Source organism: Ochotona princeps, chromosome 4 (assembly GCF_030435755.1).
Source record: "Ochotona princeps isolate mOchPri1 chromosome 4, mOchPri1.hap1, whole genome shotgun sequence".
NCBI lineage: Eukaryota > Metazoa > Chordata > Mammalia > Lagomorpha > Ochotonidae > Ochotona > Ochotona princeps.
The window spans coordinates 69,399,110-69,405,158 of NC_080835.1; positions in this window are offsets into that span (position 1 = coordinate 69,399,110).

Here is a 6,049-nt window from a genome sequence, read left to right on the forward strand (position 1 = left end):
GGCTGCGATGGCTGGAGCTGAGCCAATCTGAAGCCAGGAGCCAGTAACCTCTTCCAGGTCTTTGACATGGGCACAGTTCTCAAGGCTTTGGGCCGTCCTCGACTGCTTTCCCAGGCCACAGGCAGGGAGCTGGATGGGAAGCGGGGCTTCCGGGATTAGAACCAGCACCCATATGGGATCCTGGTATGTTCAAGGTGAGAACTTTGGCTGCTAGGCTATCGTGCTGGACCTAATAGCTCTATTTTTATTCTAGTCAAGAATTAGGGGCTCACTTTTCCCTTCTTTTCTTGATTAGGCTATGGCCTACAGTGTAGGGTCCATGTCACATATTTAAAAAATATATATATGTGTATATATATATATATTGCTTGAAATTGCTTGAAAGAGTTATACAGAGCAGGGGGAGAGAAAGAAAAAGAGGGAGAGACATCTTCCATCTACTGATTCATTCCCCAAATGGCTGTAATGGCCAGATCTGAGCTGGTCAAAGATAGGAGCCAGGAGCTTCTTCTAGGTCACCCACATGGGTGCAGGGGCCCAGGGCCTTGGGGCATCCTTTGCTGCTTTCCTAGGACACTAGCAGGGAGTGAGTGGGTAGCAAAGCTGCTGGAACTTGAGCCAGTGCCCATAGGGGATGCTGGCACCAGAGGCAGAGGTGTAGCTTGCTGGGTTACCACATTGGCCTCTTGAGTCACACTTTGAGAACAATATAGACAGCATGGAAGTGAGTTTGGTGTTGACATTACTGGAAAAGAAATCACAGAGGTTAGAGCTTGGGGGAGGAGGGTGCTGGGAAGGCGTGATTACTGTGTTCAAGTTACATGGAGGTAAAGTCAAACATCAGAGGGGTCAAACCATGAGGGACAGAGCTTGGCTCCGTAACATAGACCATTTTGGGGTCAGCACTTTTAGGGACTGTGTGTGATGCTGGTGTCCCATGTTGGAGCAGGGGTTTGGGTCCTGACTCCTCCATTTCCAATCCAGTTCCCTCTAACGCAGCTGGGAACGCAGCAGAAAATAGCCCAAGTGCCCAGCCTTTCAAATAAAAACACTCTTGACAAAAGAAGATTTTTTTTTTTCTGCTTGGCATGGACATGAAATGGAAATCTACTAACTTGTGCACATGCAACTGACAGGAATTGGAATTAGAAGGAGTAGGTACTGGGAAGGTGTACCAACAGGCTTTGTGAGATCTCTCTCAACTCTCCCACATCTAGCTTAGGATTCTGCAATTTATCTAAATTAACAAGCCATATATAGAACACAGGGTGGCTTTCCTATTAACCAGAGCATTTGCTTAGTGGAGCAATTCTTAACACTGCTTGTAATAGAAGGTTTAATCAAGTTTTGGCAATATAAACTTTTGTTTTGTGCTAAATACGGCTAAGTATGTGAGTGTAGCTTCATTTTTTTTTTTTCTTTTTTAAAGGTTTATTTATTTATTTATTTATTTATTTTTTTTTTTACTGTGAATTTTATTTATTTATTTTTTTGTTATTTAACTGAGTGTAGCTTCGTTTTAAGCTACTTTCCCAATCCTCTAGTGAGCAGTGAAATGGGCCCATGGTATACACTCTCTTAACAATCAATCCCACAATCCTCTTGGCCACTTTGGTCAGTGTAGGTGGGGGCTGCTGAAATAAGTTGACCAAATTACTTGTCTCAGTGATGCTGAACACACCTCTGAAAGCAACCCCTGGGGAAAGCACTGGAAGCAGGCAGCCAGCTGGTCAGTGGCCTGCAGAGGCCTGAGGTTGGCTGTGGGCATTCAGTCCATTGTAGCATCTAATCAGCCCTTCAGACCAGGTACCAGCACTCCATGGAGAGGTCCCAGGCAAGGCAGTATGGTTAGTGATGTGACTGCATGTTTTCCAACTTTATTGTCTCCAGAAGGTTAAATGTTCAGGCTTAGAAAAGATAAACTAGACTTTAAGTGATTCAGTTTTCAATGTGATAAGGGCACTTTAGAAGGGAGCTGGATCTATGGTCGGTGTGAATCAGCACTTGGAAACTGCTGTGCTGGGACCAATCCTGAACTCCCACAGAGGGGAGGTGTTTACCACACACATTCAGGGCTGAGGAGGAAGGAGAAGAAGAAACTTGGACCTGGGGATCCATCTGCTGCACTTGGATGTGTTGAGCCTGTGGCCCTCAGACCTGAGCATGCAGCGGAGGCTCCTGGAGACTTCTGAAACCCCACTGCTGGGCCCCGCCCCGAGGGGCTGAGGCAGAAGGTCTGGGATGAGCTTGCACCTGAATTTACTTTGCTTTTCTTCTTCTTTTTTTTTTTCATATTAAGGTGATTTTTTAAACCTTTTTCTATTTTTATTATATTTTTGGCAATCTTTACATAGTTAACCAGGGTAAAAGGTTCAAGGGCTACAGGAAAGTGCGTAAGACTATTATGTCCATATTGTTTCCTTCATGTATCTGAGGTAAAGGGGGATATTGAGGGAGAAGCCCCACCCCAGTCTCCCACCCACCCCAAGTCCCGGATGTGGGGCATGCTCCATGGTCTTGCTCAAGTAGTTTTGATAGTTCAACAGTTATGAATCGCTGTCAGTCTTGCCGCTCCAAGCATGATGAGGTCATTGAAGAATCCACTGATTGACATAGTCCATCATAGAGTCTCCGTTTGCCCAGTTTTTCACTGCCAACATATGGCTGAGGTGGTTGATTGACTTGTTCTGTCCTCTGTCTTTTCATGGTTAGGGTTCTGAGTCCCGCAGTTTGATTGGGGAGATCCCCAAATAAACTTTGTCTGAGGTGTTCCCAGACCAGATTCTTGTATGTTCTAGCAAGCACAGGGCCCGGCACAGTCCATCGCCCCGATCAACTGGTGATTGCAATTGCTGGGTTGGTTCTGTTTTCAGTCCCGAGTTGCACTGGAACCAATGGGTGTTGCAGTTCAGCCTGATTCTGCCCAGCACACACTCGGCTCTGTGAGAGCTGCAGCCTAGTCGGAGCGACCCACAATAACCCCCACCAGGCCCATCCCCTACCCTAGTTTGCCAGTATGTGTAGCAGACTAGTCCCACATCCCATTCGGCTCTCGTACATGTCGATGGGCATTGAAGCCTAGTTTCATCTAACCAGCTCCACTATCCAGCCCTCACTGATGTTGTTGAGTGCCTTTCTGTCTAGCCACCCTAGCCCCTGTCCTGGTTTTCGTGCCCCCCAGTGGGAGTGGTAACCCAAGAGGGAGGAGCCCACTATTTCCCTCCCAGGTTGCTCTCACTCCCAGATTATGCACTCTTTAGGTGGTTCTGTGGTTTGACTTGACAGAATTACCCCCAGTGCCAGCTTCTGCCAGCTGGTGCTGCGGCTAAGCCCAAACAACCCTCACCCACTGTAGTTTTGTTTGCACCAGTAGGAATAATCAGCCCAGCCTGGCTTTTCCCTGAGCTAGTCCATATGAGGCACACAGGTGTTGTAGCCCTGCTTAGTTTGGTCTGCCCCCATCCCAGCTCACGCTCTCCAGTGGGAGTAACTGTCTAGCAAGGGAACCCCCCATATTCCCCCTGCCGGCTCCACCTCCTCCCTTCCTGGTTCTCACACGTGCTGGTTGGGCGCTGTGGTCACATCTGGTACAGGCAACCTCACCTCGGCATTCTGTATTGTGCACTGTTTTTTGTCGCGACTGAACCCGGCTTGACCCACACTCTGTTCTGGCGTTCAGGTTTGCCAGTGGATGACGTGGACTTATTCAGCCTGGTCTTCCCCCGACCCATGCCAAATGTATGCCAGTGGGAAACTTTCCATGGCCTGTTCTGGACTGTTTCCTATCATGCTTCTTGCGCTTACCTGCTCAATTTGCTTTTCTAATAAGTTCCCAGGTGATGGGGAAGATGCTGGTTGGGAGCCATACTTTTTGAAATTTTAAAAGGTCTAGTTACTTATTTCAAGGCCCAGAGAGAGAGAAGAGAAATGAGTAAAGGGGGAGAGAGAGAGAGAGAGAGCGCGCGCGAACGAGCGAGCGCAAGATAATCTCCTGTTTGTTGGTTCACTCCTCAAGGGGCCTCAATGACCAAGACTGCAGTCAGTCGCCAGGAGCTGCCTCTGGGTCTCCTGCACAGCTGCAAGGGCTCAAGCGCTTGGGCCATCTTCTGCTTCCTTCCAAGGTATATTACCAGGGAGCTGGTTTGGAAGTGGAGCAGCCACAGATGGAGCTGGTGCTCATACGGTACGCTGGCAGCACACTCAATAAGAAGCTTAACTCTCTGTACCTCAATGCAGACCCTGGATGCCACAGTTCAAGAACCATCATTGTTGGGGAATGAATGGAGGAAGCTGGTCTGATGTTACCTTCAGCTTATCTTCCTTAGGGAGAAGGTTGGGCAGGCAGCTTGAGGTAGGCTTTTCTCTACACTCAGGTGGGTGATGGTGGGTGAAGACATTCCTGAAGGCATGAGACAGACTGCTTGGTGCTTGGGTGGAAGCAACAAACTCAGAGGCCAGAAGTGGATCCAGCAGGGAAAATTGTGTCTGTCTAAAACAAGTTCTGGTAACACTTGTGATAGTTAATTTCATGGGTCAACTTAGCTTGACCCTGGTACTGGGTATTTGGTCAAAAATTATTCTAGATGTTTCTGTGAAAGCTTTCTTTTTCATTTTTAAAAAGATTGATTTATTGGTATTGGAAAGGCAGATCAGATTTATGGAAGAAGGGGAGACAGGGAGAAAGATCTTCTATCCTCTGATTCACTCTCCAGATGGCTGGAGCTGAGCTGATCCAAAGTTAGGAGCCTGGAGCTTCTTCCAGGTCTCCCACATGGGTGCAGCTTTGGACCGTGCCCTCTGCTTTCCTAGGTTGTAAGAAAGGAGCTGGGTGAGAACTGGAGCAGCCAAGGACATGAACAGGCACCCATGGGTTCCTGGTGCTTACAGAGTGAAGATTAGCTACTGAGCTTCGTGCTGGATCCATTCTCTTTTTCTTTCTTAGATGATGTAACAGTTGAATAGTAAACCTTGAGTTGAGCAGGTTATCCTGTGTGTGTGTGTGTGTGTGTGTGTGTGTGTGTGTGCAGCTGATCCCCCAGGAGGAAGCAAGAATTCTGCTAGTGGATTGGCTGACTTTGAACTGGAGTGGCAAGTTTCCTCTGAGTCTCCTGCCTGCTGGACAGCCTCATGACAGCATGGACACATCTCCACACTGTCTCCTGAGCCAGTTCTTGGAAATTGATTAGAACAACATTCATTGAGATGTGGCCACTGGCAGACTGGGAATATACATGTAATTCCCTATTATAAAAAAAAATGTGTGGTATTCAACACAGTTTGAAATGTTAACTCCTGCTCTGGGCTGGAGGCAGGTGGCAGGTGGCAGGTGGCAGGTGGCAGGTGGCGGCATGAGACGTGGTACTTGTTGAGGTGTCCATTGGACTGATCTCACTCGGAATGAGCCAGGGAAGGGGAGCCGGCCTGCAGAGGCCACGTCTTTGGTGGCCAGTGAGCAGACACTAGTTTGGTGCTTTTCTTCTAATAAATGCTGTGCCTTTTAATTTTCTGTTTTTGAGATACTTACTCAGCTCTCTCAGCTTCAAAGGGCCCTGGAAAACGCAGTTCAAATATCCTTACAACACTGCTGGGAGATGGTGGGTGTTCTTACCACTTCATGTTTGGTAAGACTGAGGTAGGAAAGTTGTGACATAGTCAAAGATGTGGTTAGAGACCAAATTGGGACTTGCTGACACCAAGCTCTGGGTCTCCTATAAAGTCCTTGTTCTTTCTGAAGAAATTCACAGTTGCAGAATCAATGCTGTTCTCACGAACACCCAGAAGAGTAGCTACCGCATATTATAAGCCGTATAAAATATTGTGCGAAAGTTACCTCATTCAGGTTCTTCCAACAAGCTCGTGTGGCTGGCGAGCTAATCATTCATATCACGTACAGGAAACTAAGAGTCCTGGACGTGTTAACATTTGTTCAAGGTAGCATGGCTGAGAAGTAAGTGTGTTGGATTTGAAACTTGGCTCCAAATCCCGCTCCTGCACCACCACTCCCTACTGCCTTGTGGGAGTCTGGAGGATGCTGTGGGCCACACGAGCT